Source organism: Lactuca sativa, chromosome 7 (genome assembly GCF_002870075.4).
Source record: "Lactuca sativa cultivar Salinas chromosome 7, Lsat_Salinas_v11, whole genome shotgun sequence".
NCBI lineage: Eukaryota > Viridiplantae > Streptophyta > Magnoliopsida > Asterales > Asteraceae > Lactuca > Lactuca sativa.
Window position 1 is genome coordinate 68,260,267 of NC_056629.2, and position 23,539 is coordinate 68,283,805.

General features: G+C 37.1%; 1 long non-coding RNA gene across 1 annotated transcript; it reads right to left on the reverse strand.

The window, feature by feature from the left end:
• Positions 1–10,715: 10,715 nt before the first annotated feature.
• On the reverse strand, positions 10,716–11,684 carry LOC122195122 (uncharacterized). Its single transcript, XR_006185138.2, has 2 exons — positions 11,165–11,684; positions 10,716–11,047 (listed from the first exon to the last, which is right to left on the reverse strand). It is a non-coding gene; the product is annotated as an uncharacterized LOC122195122 (long non-coding RNA).
• Between the last annotated feature and the right edge of the window lie 11,855 nt (positions 11,685–23,539).

The window sequence follows — 23,539 nt, forward strand, 5'->3', positions numbered from 1 at the left end:
TCGCAGCGAAACATAAAATACTATGGGAGTATTTTCTAGAGCCAACTTCGTTATAGAAATCCTCATTCAAATGTTGTTCCTCAATCATTCCTTTAGCGATAATTTTCTTGCCTTGTTAGCTTTCCTATATTATCGCATAGTAGAACACTTTATCTGTCATAATGAGATATCTCTTGTTTCATATCTCTTGATTTAATTCAGAGGACTTACCATCCTTTCTTTCCTGATCATTTTAGATCAAGATGCCTCCAAGAAAGAAACCCAATTCAAAGAACAACAACCCTCCGCCACCACCTCCTCCTCAATTTGATCCTGTCTTGTTCCAGGTAGCTGTTACTACCGCAGTGGCAGACGCCAAGTCTCAGATGAACCCAGGCGGTTCCGGTGGCTCAGGAGGTGGTACCCAATCTCAAATCTAGGAAGGTAACCGGGGACACCAGAAGGAGTGTTCCTACAAAGACTTTATGAATGCGAAACCCACACCTTTCGATGGCACTGGAGGTGTCATTACCCTAACTCGATGGTTCGAGAAAATCGAATCTATTTTCGAAATCTGTGCCTGCTCTGAAACCGATAAGGTGAAGTTTGCCGCCTGCACTTTGACCGATAAAGCCCTGACTTGGTGGAATGGCCGAGTCAAATCCTTAACCCTACTTGTAGCCAATGCTATGGGTTGGGAGATCATGAAGGAACTTCTACTTGCGGAGTATTGCCCACGGGGCGAAATGCAAAAACTAGAGCATGAACTGTGGAACCTAAAGATGAAGGGTTCTGATATCGCCGCTTACACTTCCATATTTGATGACTTGGCGCTTCTCTGTCCGTGTATGGTTACCCCGGAAAGAAAAAAGATTGAGAGGTTCATCTGGGGTTGACCCAACCAACCAAGGGTAATGTCTTGGCTGCAAAGCCAGACACTTACGACAACGCCAAATGCCTTGCGCAAACTCTGATTGACCATAGTGATGACCTTGAGGAAGCAGCCACCACTCCTGAACCGAAAGAGAGGAGTGGTGAGGAAAGAAAATTTTGGAAGAAGAAGAAGAGTCAATCTTCGCAGGAGTCCTCGAAGAAGTAACAAACTGTGGCAGTCCACGCTGCTACTACCCCTGCTACTGTTTTTGTCGTCGGTTCCTTAGCTCAAGCACCTACCAGTGGATATACTGGTACCCTCCCGTGGTGCAACAGGTGTAGTTACCACCATCGTATCCCTGGCCCACGTCGTGAAAAGTTTTGTAATAACTATGGCCAGGAGGGTCACCTTGCGCGAAACTGCAGAACACCAACCCAATCAACCAATCAAGCTTCCGGAGCGGGTATCGGTCAGGCCTGCTACGGTTACGGTGAAGTTGGGCATTTCAAGCGAAACTGCCCCAAGGCAGCAATAACTGGAAACACCGGAAGAGTTCTAACTATGGGACCAGATGAGGGAGCCGCCGATCCCACCGTTGCCACAGGTATGTTCCTCCTCAACAACTCTTATGTTTGCAATCCTTTTTCGATTCTAGTGCTGAAAGAAAATTTGTTAGCTATTCATTCAAACATATTTTTAAACTTAGTCCTCCACTAGTAACCGAAACGTTTACCGTCGAGATGGCTAACAATGAGAAAGAGAACGCTAACGATATATTCATAGGTTGTACCCTTACCCTAAACGATTATTCCTTTCCTATCGATCTAATGCCAATTTCCATAAAGAGCTTTGATGTTATCATTGCCATGGATTGGCTGAGTCCCAATCATGTTGATATCCTTTGTTACTAGAAATCTATCCGTATCAACCTTCCCTCTGGTCAAACCCTCATAATCTACGATGATAAACTTAGTTCCAACCTTCACATCATTTCGTGCATCAAAGCTCAAAAGCTTCCCCGAAAGGAGTGCCATGCATTCCTAGCTCATGCGATCAACGAGAAACAGGAAGTTAAAGACCTCGAGAGCATCCCCAAAGTCTGCAACTATCCTGATGTCTTTCCTGAAGAACTCCTGAGAATTCCTTCCGAACGTCAGGTTGAGTTTCGCATCGATCTAATTCTGGAGCTACCCCCGTAGCCAAGTCCCCATATCGATTGGCGCCAGCAGAAATGCAGGAGTTATTCAGCCAGCTCAGTGAGCTACTCAGCAGAGGGTTCATCAAACCGAGTTCCTCACCTTGGGGAGCCCCAGTATTGTTTATAAAGAAGAAAGATGGATCCTTCCGGATGTGTATCGATTACCGCAAGTTGAACAAATTAACCGTCAAAAACTGATATCCCCTTCCTCGAATAGATGATCTCTTTGATCAACTTCAGGGATCCAACTACTTCTTGAAGATAGACCTTAGGTCAGGGTACCATCAGTTACGAGTTCATGAGTGTGATGTTTCCAAAACAACTTTCAGGACTCGGTTTGGACACTACGAGTTCATAGTGATGCCCTTCGGTCTAACCAATGCACCGGCGATGTTCATGGACCTGATGAACCAGGTGTGTCACCCTTTTCTGGATAGGTTTGTCATCGTGTTCATTGACGATATACTTGTCTATTCTAGAAGCAAAGAAGATCACAAACAACACTTAAGGATAGTGTTGGAAACTCTTAGATCAGAGAAGCTGTACGCGAAATTCTCCAAGTGCGAATTCTGGATTCGGAAGGTAGCTTTCCTTAGTCATGTGGTAAGCGAGGAGAGTATACACGTGGACCCGTTCAAAATCAAGGCAATAGATAATTGGTTGGCACCGAAGACACCCATAGAAATCCGTCAATTCTTGGGTCTCGCCGGCTATTATCGGAGATTCATCCAGAATCGCCAAACCCCTAACCACTATGACACAGAAAGGTGTACCCTTTTTTTGGATATTGTGTCCTGTTGAACGTCTTACCCTAGAAAGGCATGATATGCCTTGAAAAGCTCGGAAAACTTAACCCGAGGTATATAGGACCTTTTGAAATCCTCGCTAGAATCGGTCCCGTAGACTACAAAATTCGAATACTTCAAGAGTTTAGCAACATCCATCCTGTCTTCCATGTCTTTAATCTTAAAAAGTGTCTATCCAATGAAACCCTCGTGATCCCTCTTGATGAGATCGAAATCAACGAAAGTCGGAACTTCGTAGAAGAACCAATCGAAATCATGGACCCGAGTTCACTTGGGAGCGCGAAGAGTCGATGAAACAAAAATATCCACATCTCTTTCCAAATCCATGATTTTTCTCTTAATTCTAAATTTCGGGACGAAATTCCCTCTAACGGGGGTATAATGTGACAACCCAAAGTTTATCCCGTCATTGTAACCCGTTTCCGTCAATACAACTCGTCTTTATCGAATTGTTTTGTTTACGCTTGAGTGTCCAAACACATTAGAAACACGTGAAAACAACCCCATTTCTTATTTGGGAAAACTTTTAGTTACGACCACGTCGGGTTACAAACAACTAAATCGGGTACAACCGTAAGCCTCGTTTAACGTCAGTATCGGGTAGATTTCCACCGGGCCTCAAACTCAAACCATATATAAAGTTGAGTGGGCTTCATTTGAAGCTTTTTCACTCTCTCTCTCTATTCTCTCTCTACAAATCCAAGTCTTGATCCAAAACACCCCTTTTCAAGCTCCAATTTGGTAAGTGATTCATCCTAACTTATAGATTAGCATGTTTAGCTTTCAATTTCGTGTTAAAATCATCCAAAAGGACCAAGAACATGTGTTTACAGCCTAGGAACTATCTCAAACCGTAAACACACATAAATGGGGTTTTGGACCCCCAAAACCCTTCCAAACCACTTCTAGAGCTTAGATATGACTTAGGGGCTTACATGAATGGAATTAGAACACCAAAAACTTAACATTTGGGGAGTAAACATGAGTTCACAGAGCAAGAACATGCTTGGACCGTAAACCCTCATTCATGGGCCGTGAACACCATTTAAGGTGTTAAGATGCCCCTTAAATACCTCTTAAGCCTTGGAATAATGTCTAGAACCAACCAGCATTGTGTTAGGGGCCTTAATCATCAAGAAAACCATGTCCTTATGAGATTACGACCGTAAACCCCCAAAGGAATGGTTCCCTGTCGTTAAACTCCTTTATGGATGTCAAATGGTGCCCTAACTTCCTTCCATGGCTTGTATATAGAGCTAGAATCATATGTGATTAACCTAGAACCACCAAAACACAAAAGGAATGAGTATGTGAGAGTTTATGGCTGTAAACTCCTAGTTTACAGCCGTAAACTCCTTTAAATGGTCCCTTTGATGGTTTAATCCCTTCCTATGCCCTAGAATTGAACCTAGCTTAAATTCCCAAGTGTTATATGACCATTGAACATCCAAGAACACACCACCCATGAGTTTATGGCCGTAAACTCATGGGGATATGGCCATTGTGCCGAAAACTCCTCTAAGAGTTTACTCTTGAAGAGTAAACTCCATGTCTAGGCCTTACACCTCCTTAGATGCTACCCGGGTCACTCCTAACACTTGAAATAAAGTGTTTTCGCGTCTCGGAGTGTACTATCTTAATTAATTAGTGGTTCAAAGTCTAATTAGATACAAATATGTATCTCTTCATATTACATAGGAACCTCACGCGTTTTCAAGCCCCGAACTGACACTTAGCATTCTAACCGGCACATTTCTCGACTGGTGAGTTCATACCCCTACACCTTTTTCCATGTTTTTCAATGTTTTCAGGGGGGAATACAAGCAAAAGTACAAGGAAATCTTGTACTCAAACTTATTATTTCATTTGAAATGTTTCATATTTTGTATGCTTTTAACATCGAAAACCGTATTAACCAATAGTTTGACTTGCAGAGTTAGCTTTTAGACTAATAGTGAAACTCATTATAAAATGTTATAATTCATGTTATATTTTATAATCTACGAAGAACTCATGCTAATGATAAACAAGGTATTTACTAATATAATACGTCTAATATACACCTTTGGATATCATCAGAGCTTCAAAAATACGTCTAATATGATATCACCAGAGCTTCGAAAATACGTCTAATATACGCCTTTAAATATCATCAGAGCTTCGAAAATACGTCTTATATACGCCTTTGGATGTCAACAGAGCTTCGAACATACAACTAGTGTACTTCTTTGAGTGTCACCAGAGCTTCGAAATTTCGTTTAATTTTCGCCTCTGAGTAAAAATCAGAGTTTCGAAAGTACGTTTATTAATATATAATCATCGGTGCGAACTTAGAATTTCGAATACAAAATATGTGTTAAGTATAGCAGACATTCGTGATTGGATAATCGACCACCAACTTTTAGGAAAATAAGGATTTTTCCTAGGATAACATAATTGTTCTTAACCAAACTGTGTAGGAAATGGATAACTAAACTTTCCGTATAAGAAAATATGGGATTTTCTTGGATAACAACTTTTTTAGAAAACCAAAGGGAACTTTTTCTTATACAAAAGCAAACCGCTTATGAACTCACCAACTTTATGCTGATTTTCAAACTGCTTGTATTCTCAGGTTCGCATTAGACAGGTACCTTGCGATCTTTTGGAGAAGACGGAGCGTATTGAAGACTCGTCTTAGCTTTTGTTCACATGATGTATATGTATAAAACTTGTAACACTTTGTTTTCAGACAAATGTAAATACTTCTATGTAATGTAATGGTTGTGTTTACTTCGCTTACTATGTACATTGGTTGTGATACTTAAAATGATGTCACCTCTGCTCTGGAACGTTTCCGCCTTCGGTTTCGGGGTGTGACAAAGTCAAACCGGACGACTCAATTAGCCCTTGTATATTAGGGTTTGCATTGTGTAATTACTAAACAACCCGCTATTTTAATGAGAAAACATCAATTGGAAATTCGTATGTTGAAATTTCGTACGTTGAACCAAAGCGATTAAACACTATTACACACTCATCGGGACTGTGTAGGACACTAAATCATGGCTTAACGGGGTTTACGGACCTTGCATTGCGAAGCTGGACACTCAAAAATTTCACAAACGAAACCTCTCTCAATCGTATTCACTCTATCTCTCTCTATTTTAAATCTCTACCAAATCTCTCTCAAAAGTTTCCGTAACTTTTTATAGTCATTCGGGCCATCCCGACCCTTAACCGGGTCAAAAACGGCTTGAAACGGGATAAAAACAAGAAAAACAACTTTAAGGAGCCGAAACTCCTCTTACAGGCCGAAACCTCTTAGCAACCGAAACCCTAAGCAGCCTAGACCCCAGCAGCCGAAACTAAGAAGCAGCTGAAACCGAGACCTCTGAGAGCCGAAACCTCTGAGACCGAAACCGCTGAGGACCAAAACCGAGCCTTGCTTCTTTAGCCTCGCCTTCGCACCTTCGGTTCTCTTTTTCTCTCCTCTCGGTCCCTCCCCTACTTTGGGTTCTCAGGCACAACCGAGCCTCACCTTTGGTCAGAGAGGCGACCCGCATGGATGAACCCTTCTCTCTCGGTTTCTTCTCCTACTTTCGGTTCTAAGGACTAGGACCGAACCTCCGGCCCCAAATTTTGGATTTTGGCAGTTTTTGCCCGGTTTTCAATATTTTTAGCGTTTTGAGCCCATTTTCGTGATTTTAACGCGGGATTTTCTCCAAAAATCATATTTTAACATATAAGACCCTAAATATTCGTAATTTAAACATATTTTAATGGAAATCCTTGTTTAACAATAAAATCTAGTGGGCGAATATTTGAGGTGGAGTGTTGGCTTTCCTTTAGCTTATGACACAAGATTTTATGACCAACCCATACCCCTCTCCACCATACTTTGTCACCTCCTTGTACTTTTTCCCTCTCTCACAAGTCATCCCCATGTTTTTAGAGCTAGACACTCATCCTCTCTCCTCATTCTCACACACTTGCTCTCATTTCACCAAAGATCAAGCTCCACTTTTCTCTCTAACTTTCTCCATCAATTTCGAGATTCCAAGGCTGATCATCAAGCATTTTTATACTCTTGGTAAGTAAAATTCATCCTCCTTGTGATTATTACACTTCATTCTACTCCAATCATCGATTGCTTACACAAAATCCATCACTTTAATGTTAGATTCTAGAAAATCTTCAAGGAATCTTCAAGTGTTCTTGAGTTGAACACTTCCCTACTCCAACATTCTGTTGGGTTTTGAGCAATCTAACACTTCCTAAGTGTGCATGCAACCCTAATAAACCTTGGATCTATGTTTTCTTCTAAAATACATTCAAATAATAACTTCCAAGGTTTCTTCCTAACTAGCATAACATAAGGATTATGAATCATAAAAGTACTAGTAGAAATACATACCTTTTGATGATGATTGATTGTTTGGAGTTTGAGAGCCAAGCACCAATAGTGTGAATGCCTCAAATGGAATCACAAATTACCACAAACACTTGGAAAACTTTGAGAGAGTAGTATACTTTCTTGTGGAATCGGCCACCATTAAGTCTCACACTCCTAGTGTCACATTTCTTGCATCATATGCTTCTTTATATAGTGTGCATGGTTAGGGTCAAACCCTAATAACCCATGTCTTTTCCTTTCCAAGGATCCATCGGTTAAAAGCTCCATGGATCATCCATGGACTTTTATATTAGCTTAGCCCATTAATAAATTAGTATTAGCCCACACTATATAAAATACAATAGCCCATAATTTAATCAGTCTTCTTTTTAATCTCTAAATTAATTCATAATTAATTTAAGACTAAAACTAATTAAATAACATGACTTCATATTAATATATTATAACTTATAATATATTATAAATCGTAAGTATACAATTCTCATAAAATTATCCATAAATCGTTTGGGTGAAGTGCAACCCAAATGGACTATGCCGGGTCGGGTCAAGTATGTACCAAATAAGTTATGGACTTAGACACCTTATCCAACAGACTCCCACTTGGATAAGTCTAATAACTATATTTGTGTATGTTACTTCAGGAACCAACCAGCAATCGTAGCTCTCGAAAACTCTGTTGAACTATGAAGCGCCATTTTAGATAAGTGATCATATAATCCTCTGTTCTCATGATATCAGCCGGACAAATACAGGGAACAACGTCGTACTTATTATCCAGCAGTTTGTTTCCCGATTTTCGATTTGTTTGACAAAGAACTTAATCGAACACATCAATTTAGTTCTGACCGGCCGGTACATAGGTCACAACAAAATCATTGAGGGGCCCAGATATCGCTTCTATTTCTAGAAGGAACAAATAAACTTCGACTCATGTGCTTGTTCTACTACTTGTTGAATTGTACACAAAGGCACGTTTTATAACATCAAGTTACTGATGCGTTTACGTGCAATCAATGCACAACCAACTCATAGGTAACAACTCATATCTCTAGGTTTGAAGATTTATATGATATTATCGTCTCACAATCACTCGAGATAAATTCCGTGAAGTGATACAAGTGAGCGTGGGTTTATTCCAATACTCATAACTTATGAGCACTCATGAATGTTGTAGCAACCATTGCTATGACTAAACCCATTTAGCCATCTACAAACTCGATTCATGACAGTCTTGATTCATACCTACTTCCAACATATGAACGACTGTGGAGTGTTTAAATAACTTAGTCATTCGGAAAGAATAACCTAGCTATTTTGGAAGTCAAAACATGCAAAGTGAAACACAATAATAATCGAATCCAATATGGTCTCAGAACCCTTTTGAATATAAATAGAACCACCTTTTATTTATCACCATATTGAATACACATTATTCATTGTATAATGTTTCCTGGCATGTACACTTTGTTTTTCTAAAACAATAGTTATGCCATTCTCCAAGTATGCACACTATGTTTGTCTATGATCCTTACATTGTGATGTAGATCAATTGAACATGATTCCAATGATACTCATTCCATAATCCCAAATCCTTATTATAAATGTGAGAATCCCCGATTCCTATCATTTACCAAAAAAAAACTGTTAGATTTTAAACTTTTATGCAATGTTCCTCTTGTAATGACTATGCACAAAGTCACCAAAACCTTGTCACCAGTCATTACAGAGTATTCCAAAGAAGGTCAACTTCTATGGAACGGAAGTCTCATATTCAAAGTACATTGCTTTGAACATCCTTCTTGCATTAAGGTTTTCTAATCTTACATAGATTGAATAACTTCCATCTATGGAGACATTTCTATAGTCCCATTTTGACTATCACTTCCGAACAAGAGTTACTTCTTTTCAGAATATGTCAATATGGTCCTTTCCGACAACTTACATCATACTTCCAACTGTCCCTGAGCAACCAATCTTTGGCGAACCTCAGATTTGTCCTCGACAATTGCTTAATCACTTTAGTCATATCCAGTTCTAGACTTTTCCCTTCTCAATGCCTTAAGCATTTGGAAAATTTAGAAAAGATGAATATTATAGCACATGCAATCGATCCTATATCCGAAGCATATGGGACACGATTCATGATGTTTGACATAAAGACATGATACTAGACCAGTCTTTTGCTACAATATTTTTTTTATTTGCCATGTTTTCAAAATTTAACTATGAAGAGGGATGCCTTAGTCATAATTGAATTTTGAGAACGCAATATATATAGAATTTCTTTAAGTCGAACCATTCAGACATAAAATTCATATATATGTCCTTGACTAAAGATGATTAAAATCTCAATCTAAGCTTCTAGAATTGAAATGAAGTATAATTTCTTCTCCCTTAATTATAGCAAAACGACTTTTTCAACCCCTGCAACTTCATGAATTGAAACTTTTGTTTTTCTATAATTAACATTGCTAGCTTGCAATACTAATCATAATTATCATGCTCCCACTAACATGATGATTATTAGCAAAACACTTATGCTCCCACTAGCTCTGACATATTTCCAGAAATCTGTTGTACTTCTGAAATTTAGATTCATACACCCTTTCTTAGATAGCTCACATGTGTGTCTAAGCAATTTCAAGAACTATGAAAAGGGATGTCGTAATCATAGTCTCAATTTCTTAGACCTTTGCCATTTCTCACAAGTCCATATTAGTGTGCCGGTTAACCACACACGCTTCACTAACGACTTTTGAAAATGCGAATAACACAATTGATATCTACGTAAAATCTACTTAGTGAAAGCGTTTCCTCACCATCATTTTCATGAATCGGAGAGAAACCTTATGACACTTAGATTTTATAGTGTATGAGTTCCTATCCATGTGAACTTGTCAAAACCATAATCACAAGATAAGGTTAGTGACAAATTCAGCCTTACATGGATTAAACTTGTTCAATCTTAGTTTCTTGTCACCTTGGTAGCACAAGGCCCACCAATGCTTCCAAGTTGAACTCTGATAACTCACGTGCAAATTAAACTTTTTGTTATTTAATTATTTTCTAACTAAAAAAATATTAAAAATAAAAGAAAATCTCTCTCTCTCTCTCTCTCTCTCTCTCTCTCTCTCTCTCTCTTTCTCCCTCCCTCCCTCCCTCTCTCTCTCTCTATCCTGTTCATCACCCTATACCACCCACACAAACACCACCGTCCAACACCACCTTCAATCACCCAAGACCTCCCTTACTCCTCAATTATCACCATTCCTAACAGTTGCAAATGTTAAAAAAAATAGAAAGAAAATAAGGAGCTACAATCGATTCAGAAAGGAGAAAAAAGAGAACTGTAATCGAGTTTAGAAGAAAGAGAAGGAGGGTGTGACTTTAGGTGACTGTGTTTGTCGATTGGATTTTGAGAAGTGAAAGGGGGTTCCGATTTCTAGTGTGAAACCCTTGTCATCGATCTAACCTTGTTGGTGTTTCAAGGTTTGGTTTTTTCGATCTAACCCTTGCTGGAGCTTCCTGTTAAAGCAAGCCCTAGCACCAACCAAAATCGAAACTTGAACAGAAGGATTAAGGCTTGAATCTAATAAGATACCTTGTATTGTTGAGGAATCGACTTTGCTTAAGCATGAATTAAAGGAAATTGGGGGTAAACGAGGCTTGATATGTCCGATTAGGAGTTAAATTGGGTTGCAAACTGATCTTGGAAGAAGCTAAGTTGAAAATTGATCTTGCCCCTACAGCAGATTCATAACCATCATTGGTATCAGAGGTGGCACCTACAGAACCTGTTCCATAATCAAACTTTGAGATCTGGGTTAAATACACACACTGAAAAGGAACTCCGGATCACATTCAAAGAAGATGAAAATGGTGTGTTCTGAACAGAAAAGAAAAATGGTTACTGAGATCGATGGAGGAATAAGGAAGAACGAATGGAAGCAGCTTGAGGGTCGAAAAGAGATGAATACAAAAGGGAAAATGGTGGATGTCGTCGGTTCTTTTTCTCCGCTGAACAGTGCCGACGGTCCTGTTTGCGATCGAGCGGAGGCTTGCTTCAGCTGGCCATGGCGGCGATTTGGTGGTTATTGGGTCGGTCTGCCATTAAAATGGAAGGAAGACGAGAGGTTGGGTTGAAGAAGGCAACAAATTCGATGGTTGCTAGGTTTTTTTTGGTGATTAGGGGGGAGGGAGAGAGAGAGAGAGTTTCTTTTATTTTTTATATTTTTAGTTAGAAAATAATTAAATAACAAAAAGAAAAGAAAAAACAAATGGAAAAGGGCAAATTCGTCATTTTTAAAAATTTTAAACTGTTTTGGACCAAAATCGCAGCAAAATGAAAACTTTTGGACTATTTTCGCTAGTCCAAACCTGTTTGGCCCAAAGTAGCATTTTTGGACATACCACAGGGACCATTCTTGCAATTTTGTCGCGGAAAAACTTATCCTTACAATCCACATGAAAACCTTGTTGTTATCTATTCATAAGCAATATATTATAACTCTTAAGCAACAGCTCAAAATTCTGATTGCCGAACCATGCGATCGAAACCCACCTTTGCAATCAGAATCAACATATACTTACTTTAAGCTTCCTATCTTTTCTTTGATTCTTAAAAACATCAGCATGTGACCCATTCACATTATGTAATAAGAATCTCCAAATAGGAACTTAATAGAGTTAGTAGTGGACTTTAACTGAAGTAGAGTCAAACCTGTTGACTTGATCAACCTTATGACCTTTCAGGTGAATAGGGCATCTTCGCAACCAATGCCCCTTCCTTTGGCAACAAAACACATGGACCCTTTGGTAATGGCACATGAGACTATCTCAGAATTTGCCTTTCTCTTTACTATTTGGTCAACCGAGTTGACTATAGCCGATCCCTTTCCATTGGGAAGAGAAATCCTTTTCTAGATATCCAATGCTACAATTGTCAATGTCCATTTAAGACTTGGGAAGTTGTTCTTTTAATCAAATTTGCTTTATTGGTGTTCCAAATCCTTGCTGATTCCACACCAAGAAGCAAAAAGATAACATCATTAAGGGTCATGTCATAGTCTGCCTCATAGTAGTCCCAAAGAGACTCACTATGTTACTAAGAAAGTGATTGAACACCCAACTCTCCCGGCTTGTCAATATGTGACTTTATCTCCAAGATGTGAGCACACATAGACTATGCTTGCCAATAGGGATTGAGTGAATTTAAACTTTTCAAGAACTTGTGGGTGAGGGAGAATAATTGGAGGAGGTGGAGGAAGTGAAGCATGATGTTGAGGGACACCATCTTCAAGAGATTTGGGAAGATTATAGTTGTCTGAACAAGACATCTATAATGGGAGAAAATCAAGTTAGTTGATTCAAAGTCCTTAATATAACACCCAATATGAAATATTAAGGCTAGGACCCAACACAATATTTTATAATTTGGAAGAGGGATGCCGTAATCCAAGCTATAAAATATTTGAAGGTAGGCGAATGACGATTCACCAATTTCCACCATGAAAAACAAAATAATTTATTAGGTTTTAATTGGATTTGAAATTCCTAGTCTTTTGAGATTCATTGAACTTTTCAATGACATGTTTCAATCTCGAGTGTGCCCTCTCAAATTTTGTGACTGGGATGCCGAGGATCACAAAACAAGGTGTGAATAACCATACCAATTCACGTGGTACCCTTAATATTATCACCTAATCAATGTGCCGGTTAACCACACACGCTCCATTGATCTATGACAAACATTAAGTCACCCTTCGTGATCCTTACTAGTCCAAGTTAGTGTGCCGGTTAACCACACACGCTCCACCAACAACTTGGTAAGGTACAAAGTGTGAATTCCATGGGCTAGCACCAAATTCACATTTTTCCTAAAGTAACTAAGAGTGGGAATTAAATAAAACATTTAGTTACTTTATAATATTTATCATACTTTTAATGAGAATTTAAAGTCATTGTCCTACCTGTTCGGCTAACGACCCTCCACCAGTCAAGCAAGCGGTGGGTGAGAGTGGAAACCCATTAAGTTGCCATTTTATAGGCAACAACCTTATACCCACCTTATAGACCGGCTTCGTGAGTGAGGCCTACTAACAGTAAAACGACTTGTTCTTATACATATATATAATAATTAACCATTAATCTTATAATAGTATAAGGGTAGAATTTTAACTTTTAAAACTTCTAGGGTATGGATTTAAAGTTTGTGTGAGTCTTTACAAATTCCAAAACTTGAGGGCAAGTTTTGAACAATTCATAAACTTTTGGATATTCATAACTTATGAGTTTTAATTAAGTGTTTAATACTTTTAATGAAGAGTCTCTTGGAAATCCATAACTTGAGGACAAGTTATGAAGTCCATAAAAGCATTTATTAGAAAAACTCTTCAAAAGTGTAACTTATGACTTCTTAAAAAAACATTTAAAAGAAAAAACTTTTGGAATTCCATAACTTGAGGACAAATTATGAATTCCATTAAAACACATTAAGATCAAGAATTAACTGACAAACAATTTGCAAATAATTCCTATGATCTAACAAAACTCATATGAACATGAACATCCACATCAACAATTTCAAGAATCATATGAACACATATAAACTTGAAATTTTGATTATAACTTTGAAATTAGTCCACCATCATCATTACCACATCAAAAACAGGTTTTATAAGATCAAAACAGTTTAAGGTAATGATTCTAGACCAATTCCAGCACCAAAACTCGAAAATCTACACTCAGGCCTGCCAACTCGTCGAGTACATGAACTGACTCGGCAAGTTGGTTGAATCTACACATGGACTCGGCGAGTACCATGAATGGACTTGGCGAGTCTGCTGTGCAGAATGCAGTTTTTCGACATTTTTCAGCAATTTGCATCAAGTATTCAAGAAAACAAGCCTAGGCTCTGATACCACTGTTGGGTTTTGAGCAATCTAACACTTCCTAAGTGTGCATGCAACCCTAATAAACCTTGGATTTATGTTTTCTTCTAAAATACATGCAAATAATAACTTCCAAGGTTTCTTCCTAACTAGCATAGCATAAGGATTATGAATCATAAAAGTACTAGTAGAAATACATACATTTTGATGATGGTTGATTGTTTGGAGTTTGAGAGCCAAGCACCAATAGTGTGAATGCCTCAAATGGAATCACAAATCACCACAAACACTTGGAAAACTTTGAGAGAGTAGTATACTTTCTTGTGGAATCGGCCACCACTAAGTCTCACACTCCTAGTGTCACATTTCTTGCATCATATGCTTCTTTATATAGTGTGCATGGTTAGGGTCAAACCCTAATAACCCATGTCTTTTCCTTTCCAAGGATCCATGGGTTAAAAGCTCCATGGATCATCCATGGACTTTTATATTAGCTTAGCCCATTAATAAATGAGTATTAGCCCACACTATATAAAATACAATAGCCCATAATTTAATCAGTCTTCTTTTTAATCTCTAAATTAATTCATAATTAATTTAAGACTAAAACTAATTAAATAACATGACTTCATATTAATATATTATAACTTATAATATATTATAAATCGTAAGTATACAATTCTCATAAAATTATCCATAAATCGTTTGGGTGAAGTGCAACCCAAATGGACCATGCCGGGTCGGGTCAAGTATGTACCAAATAAGTTATGGACTTAGACACCTTATCCAACACATTCATCTACTGAAATCACATAAGGTGAGTTCATACCCCCATCTTTTCATGTTTTCCTAAGTTTTAAGGGGGAGAATACAAGTTAAAACACCAAGAAGACAAATAAATTCTTCTAATAGCTTTCATCAGAAAAGTTGGACTCCATTCACGCACTGTTTTGGGCAACTTAAACATTTTGGTTTTCAAAACTGTTCTAGGTGCAAATATTTCAAGTTCTTAGATTTAAAATGACTACTTGCACAGCTCCATACAATTTTTCTACAATTTATGGTGATTTTTACAAAACTGCCTATCATTTCAAGAACAAACCTGGACCAGTCTGTGATTATGGACTTTTGCACACGAGTTAGAGGTCACTAAAAATCATGGAAAAAATTCTGAAAAAAACTAGACTCATTTTCCAAACTCTCAAAATTTACGGATTTTGATTTAGACCTTTGATGACTTTTCTATAAAATTTCTAAGAACAGTAACGAAAATGTTATCAACAGAAAAATGCTATAAATTTCATTTCACCTTGTAACATGTTGAGCAAGGTGTACCTTTATGTGATTATATGTTATTGCTATATATGACATTTTGTCTTAGTATATAGACATACATTAGTTAACAAACAGATTTTTGCTAGATAAAGCATAGAAATAACAATTTGTTATAATCAAAGTACATCCATTACATACCAACATTGGATAAACTACTACCCTTGTTTTGATAAACTATAATAGGTATAGTCAATGATACATACATTTCAAAGGGGTACATTTATACAAAAGGGAATTTTCATTACGTTACATGTAAATTCGTTAATGACTTTGTGAGACATTCACTTCACATTACCAATAAGTCATGTATTGTAACCAGAGTCTCCTGGAGGGAGAGCGTGATAGTTGTATATAGATCTATATTGGGTTTGACAAACCCACACCTGAGTTGCATGCAACAGCTAGACCGGTAGGTCTGAGGTGACAAATGTCATAGCATTTCCGACGACTGAAGAACGTCGTTTCAGGCCAACTAGGTCATAGTATGGTTATAATAACTCACGTTAAGTATTAACAAATATAGAATTTATGGGTATTTCATTGAAATCAAATGAGTTTACGTCTAGTTAAACTTGCATTGTTTTACTTTAAGTATGACAAATCACATATACGTTTCGGTCTTGGGATATAAGACTACATTACATTTTTTTTTTAGGAAAATATCAGATTTTTCTGGAACAAACATTATATTTACAAGACAAGGTTTTCATGATTGCATACAAAAGCTTATGAACTCACCAACCTTTGTGTTGAAACTTTTTCAAACAACTTGTATTCTCAGGAAATCACTAAACAGGAAATCAAGTGCATTTTGAGGATGGGACGTTAAGGCGTCAAACATTTCATATTTTGTCAACATATTGTAATTGATTTGGAAACATGTAATTCATACAATGATGTAACTCTTTAAATTATATATATATGTTGGTTGTGTTTACTTCCATCACTATTGCCATTGTTGTTATGATACTATACATGAAGTCCTCCAGCCCCGGACGTTTCCGCCATCCTTGCTTTGGGGGTGTGACACGAAGTCAGATTTGGACATTCTTTTTATGCACGCTCACTTTTTAACGAACTCTATGACTTTTGTTTAGATCGCTAAGGATAAATATTTCTCTAACATAAATTCACTTTTTACGTCATTCGGCATCGTGCCGGTTCTGTCGCAAAACTTCGACATGACATAACTTCTTCGTTATAACTCGGATTTCAGCGTTCTTTATATGTACGGAACCCTTGTAACATATAATACAACTTAGTTAAGATTATTTCTTCAAAATAATCTTCCATAAAAAAGACATTTTTGACACTTATTGTACTTAAGTTGTCTAGCCCTGATCTACGGGCGTTACAAAATGGCTAAAAGGGTTGAAGGAAAAATGGAGAAAGCAATACAGATGAAAAAACATTGGATATTGAATAAGGAAAATTAGTTGTATGATGTTTGATTTAAGTTTCTTTCTTAGACTACTATGTTCGTTGGGTTTAACTTTGATGAATGTTGTGAACTAAAGTCGGTTGTTAAACTAATATGTTTGTTGTCATTTGCATGTATGAATGTAATGGACATGCATGGTTTTATGAAGCATATATTATCTTATTGTATTTTAATGTGGTCCCATTACTAGTATAATTATTGTGTGTTGTATATTATTATATGTGTATGTGGGTGAAATTATTTTACATTGCATGTGTATGTTGGATCTATTTTATGTACACTAATATCACAAATAAAAATGATTGTATGTGTAATGTGTACACAACACAATGGTATTTTCACTAAATAGAAAAACGATTAGAAACCCATTACGAATACATTGTTAAACATGACAGGATACATGATAGTATAGTGTTAAACATAATGAGAAAATTCATTATACAACCATTACAACTTGTACAGTAATATGAAAAAGAAAATAGCCCAACACAGAAATAACCAAATTTTCAGCTTCCTAACATCTGATTGAAGCTTCTTATTCGACCTAATCAAAGTTGTAATCATCTATGCGTCCTTACTTGTGTTTGTAGTCTCCACTTGGTTTTCCCAACATATAAACCCATCACGAGGACCCTAAAATGAAAGTTTTAGGAATATGTAACCAAAATCCAAAAAAAAAATGATTATTTAAATCTAGGTCAACAGTGGAACGAAAATGTAATTAACATGTACCATTTGGGGCAAGCATAAAAGAGTCGACCAAGGTTGGACTGAGTAGTTGTCGTTTATATTATTGCATCAAATCCATATGAGCATTCCACCGATTTCATTGATGCCTTCATTTTAGTAAGGTCAATTGAAAGAAAACAAGAAAAAAAGAGAAAAAAAAAGGTAAATATGCCCACGTCTCTATCACGAATGTGTATATACTCGAGCGTAAAATGCGAAGGACGAAATTACCCCACTCTTTGGCACTAACTAACTGTATTGAGTGACATAATATAGTCTAATTATAATAAGGACTTAATTTCCATTAACTAAACAGGGTAACATACGTAGTTTATACAAAATTTCCCATGCATACATAGGTCTTCATCCACCTTTACAACATTAACAACAGGATATGAACTAAACTGAACAACAAGACATATGAAACACAAAAACCCTAATACAAACACATTACTACCTAAACAACACAAACACATCAATATCTAATCAATACAAACACCATGACCGCCAACATACCACTTCTTCAATACATTAAGAACCTTCTGACAATCCCACGAACTATCAATAACCAATAATACCCAATTAACAATTGGAATCGAATCTATATCCTCCATCCATACTAAGGGTAAAAGACCATTTTCCCATTTTGTAACTTGGCCCATGAATGAGGCCTAAACATATAATCCAAAAGGCCCAAATATGGCTCAACATAACCCATGGTCAACCCTGATCAAACTTCTAGTTAAAGTCAAAGTCAACAGCTCATGTTGATCAAACACGCCGTGTTCTTCCATCATCCAAATAATCGGGAAAACCCCAGCCAACACGTCGGGTTGGCTTGCAAACACGTTGCGTTTTCCCGAGATTCAACAGCTTAATACAATAAGTTGTTTTCTCTAATTTCAAGAGCTCAAAACTTCATATTTAGTCTGAAACATGGTCCAGGAGGATAAAGTTTCCAACTTTATCCATTGGGACAACCCAAAAAGGTTCAAACCAAATCCATAAATCTTAATAGTGCAAAGGCTTAACAAATAAGCACTTAATCCATAAAAACATAGCCCTAACACATAGATTTGACTTCCTTGAGCTAGAAAACCACGTAAAGTTGCCAAATTTGCATTCATGCATGTCTAAATGAAGCTCTTAAGCTTAAAAAGGACTTACTAATTCACTTAATGCATGAATGACATCAAAACTCTCATAAATCTTGCACCTTTATGCTCAAGGATACCAACACAAACTCAGATCTGAAAGAACAGGCCCTTAAACAACCTAACTCATCCATTAACCCAAAAGGGACCAAAAGCACAACAAACTAGATATGAAGGGATCTAAACATATACAAGACAAGATGAAAACTTGATACCTCAGAAAGCTTCCCCACAAGATGATGATTCTAGATCCAAAGCCTTTTCCCCAAGCAAAGCAATTTCAAGATCTCCTCTTCCTTCACAAAGACCAAAAATGAGCACCAAGAACTTCTTACTACCTCAACAACACCACCAAGAGGATTAAAGATTAGTTCTAGGTTTTACTGGCAGTGGAGGCTAGTAAGGAGGCCAGCCATCAGGACTGAAGGTCTTTATATAGGTGCAACACCCTAAAAATTAGGGTTTTCTCCACCAGCCGCCAACATGCCATGTAATGGCATAAACACTTTGTGTTGGCCTTAATGAAAGTCACGCTTCTTCAAATATAGACACGTCGGGTTGGTTCCTTTAACACGTTGTGTTTAACTCTACAAAGGGGATTTATTTCCAACAATTATTCCTCAAGATTCCAGGTGTTACAATTCTCCCCCACTAAAATTAGATTTCATCCTCGAAATCATTCCTTACCATCCCAGGTATGCCAGACAGCTTGAAGAACGCAATCACAACTCCGAGCATACAATGTCCTTCCTAAGGCTACAAAACCTAACCTTAGCAGAAATCTCTAACCCGATGAAGAATGAATTCTTAATCCCTTGCGGAAACCATTTGTACCTTACCTAAAACTCGAAATCTGAAGTCTCAAATTCGTCTGACTCCTTGACAAACACCCATACTTAATCACTACCATACCGAAACCTCATTAAATTCCCGACCAACAAAATGCTTCCAAGCCTTGATTATCTTGATGATTCTATGGGGAACAAAATCAATGGCCAATTACTGTTCTAGAACACTTATACTTGACATAAGGCTCAGATAATCCTTCAAGTAGAAGATTCGTCCCTGCAACGGTTAGCCTCAGACAAGAGTTACACAAAAGGGTCAAACCAATAACTCTGAGATTATTTTATCCAATCTGCAAGTGACTTAGCACGTTCCCCAAATTTCAAGCAACTCCACACACAGATCCCACAATACTAATATTTTTGGATATAGTGTCTAAGTCCATAACTATATTTGGTATGTACTTGACCCGACCCGACATGGTCCATTTGGGTTGCACTTCACCCGAACAATTTATGGATAATCTTTTAAGAATAGTATAAGTTATGATTTATTAATATATTATAATTTCTAATATATTAATATAAAATCATATTATTTAATTAGTGTTGATCTATAATTAATTTAGAGATCAAAAGTATGACTAATTAAATATGGGCTCTTATATTTATATAGTATGGGCTAATTCTTATTTGGAATGGGCTAGGCTTGCATGGAAAGTCCATGGAGCTTTAACCCATGGATCCCATGGAAATGAAAAGACATGGGTATTAGGGTTTACATGGATGTAACCCTAATCCACCACACTATATAAAAGAGCCTTTAGTTCTTGAAATTACACTAGTAGATGTGAGAAAACCAAGAGGGCCGATTGCAAGAAGGTTGTAGCTATTCTCTCAAGTTTCCATGTTTGTGGTGATTTGTGACTTCCATTTGAGGTATCCACATTATTGGTGCTAGGCTCACAAACTCCAAGCAATCAACTACTACTACAAGGTAAGTAATTCTACTAGCTCTATTTGATTCAAGTACCCTATGCCATGCTAGTTAGGATAAGAACCTTGGAAAAATAATTTTTTGCATGTATCTTATTCAAACATAGATCCAAGGTTTCTAGGGTTGCATGTACACCATAGCTGTGTTAGAATGCTCAAAACCCATCAGTGGTATCAGAGCCTAGGCTTGTTTACTTGATACTTGATGCAAATAGCTTGAAAATCGAAATTTTTGTTCACTGCTCGTATGAACTCGCTTAGTAAATGGGGGGACTCGACGAGTCCATGAAGAAATGCATGCTATTCGTTGAGTATGTTCATGCACTCGACGTGTAGAGGCAGCAGTGTCCAGATTTTCGAGTTTTGCTACTGGAAATGGACTAGAAACATTACCCTAAACTGTTTTGGTGTTATAAAACTTGTTTTAAATGGTGTAATGTTTAGGATAATCCATTTACAATGGCTATTATAAAAAATTACAAGTTTTATATAAGTTATTTATGATTCTTGAAATTATTGATAAGCATGTTCTTGAACTTATGAGATTAGATGATCATAGGAATTATTTGTAACCTCCTTGGAAGTTTAATTCTTGATCATTATGTGTTTTAATGGAGTCCATAAGTTGTCCTCAAGTTATGGAAAACCAAAGGTCACACTTTAATTAAAAACCATTATAAGAACACATGAGTTATAAAAATGAAGTGTCTTCATTTTAATACTCAACTAAGTCATAAGTTATGAGAAATGCAAAGTTTTGAAAGTTTACAAAACTTGAACTCAAGTTTTGGAGCAAGTAAAGTCATATTAAAAACTTTAGTTCCAACTCTTATAATTTTAATTATTAAAATTCAAACCTTATACTTTATAATATTATAAGTTAATAATAATAATAATAATAATAATAATAATAATAATATATATATATATATATATATACATACATACATACATATATATATATATATATATATATATATATATATATATATATATATATATATATATATATATATATAAGAATAGAGTCATCTTACCATTAGTACGCCTCATTCACGAAGCCGGTCTATAAGGCGGTATAAGGTTGTTGCCTATAAAATGGCAACTTAATGGGTGTCCATTCTCTCCCACCGCTTCCTTGATCGATGGAGGGTCGTTAGCCGAAAAGTTAGGACAAGGACTATAGTTCTCATTTAAGTATGATGAATATACTAAAGTAACTAAACCTTTATTAAATTGCCAATTTTAGTTACTTTAGGAAAATGTGAATAATGTGCTAATCCATGAAATTAAACTTTGCACTTTGATTAAGCCGTTAGTGGAGTGTGTGTGGTTAACTGGCACACTAACCTGGACTTATCAAGGTAGGCAAAGGGTGACTTAATGTTTATCATAGTATCGATGGAGCGTGTGTGGTTAACCGGAACATCATTTGAGGGGTAGTACATTAAGGGTACCAAGTAATTTGCATGGTTACTTCACACCTTGTTTTGTGATCCTCAGCATCCCAGTCACAAAACTTGAAGGGCACACTCGAGATTGAAACATGCCAATTAAAAGTTCAATGAATCTCAAAGAATCTAGGAGTTTCTAAACTAATTAAAACCTAATTAAATATTTAGTTTTTCATGCTGGAAATTGGTGAATCGTCATTCACCTAGCTTCAAATATCTTATAGCTTAGATTACGGCATCCCTCTTCTAAGTTATAAAATATTGTGTTGGGTCCTAGCCTTAATATTACATTTGGGTGTTTTATTAAGGACTATCTTTATATCTAATCTAATATATTCATTCTTCTTTTCAGATGTCTTCCAATAACAATGTTGCTGGCTCAAACCCTACTGGCTCCTTCTCTCTCATAAATCTTTGTAAGAGAGTCATCTTTGATGGATCCAACTTTATGGATTGGATCAGAAACATCAGGATGGTCACACGTTATGAGGACAAAGAATATGTCCTTGATAAGGAGCTAAAGGAGATTGATGAGTCAACTACTACTCCAGAGGAGATTGCTGCATTTCAGGCACATGAAAGGGATGCTACTAAGGTAGCATGCATCATGATGGCCACTATGACAGCTGAGCTCCAAAAGTCCTATGAGGACCACTACCCTTTTAAGAAGTACATGGATTTGATGGACCACTACCATCATAGTGCTTGTCAATAAAGGTATGAAATTATCTACTCCATAATAACTACCCGAATGAAGGATGGTGAGACCATCACGGCCCACATGCAGAAAATACAAAGGTTTGTGGATCGTTTGAAGAAACTAAATGTTGACTTTCCTGAGGAGATGGCAATAGATATCATTTTGCATTCCTTACCTTCATGTTATGATCAATTTAAAATTACATACCACATGAACAAGGAAGAAGTTACACTTAGTAAACTTCAAGGGCTTTTAAAGACTGCAGAAAGTAGTCTTAAAGGCAAGTCGGTTGTTACTACTCCTCCTACTCCAACTGCGGCCAGTGTCTTAGCAATCAGGCATGGAAAAGGGAAGAAGAGAAAGAACCCTTCTAAGGGTACCAAGTTTAAGACCCTTGAAGGCTCCTCTTAAAGCAAAACAAAGAAAAGTTTTGTCACTCCTTCTGCTAAACCTAATAAGGCTAAATGCTTCTATTGCCATGAAAAGTCGCACTGGAAGCGAAACTGCCCAAAGTACCAGCAAGATGTGAAGGATGGGAAAGTAAAACCCAACCATGCAGGTATATACACTATTTTGTCTAATAACTCACCTCATTCTAAGTCTTAGGTCCTTGATACAGGTTGTGGTATTCACATATTTTCTGATTTTCAGGGACTAAGAAGAAGTGAGAATATGGAGTAGGGAAAGATAAACTTGATCATGGGGAACAGGAAAGCTTCACCTGTCACCAAGATAGGAGTTATTTCCTTATTGCTAAATAGTGGGTTTACATTACATTTGAATAAATGTTATTATTCGCCAG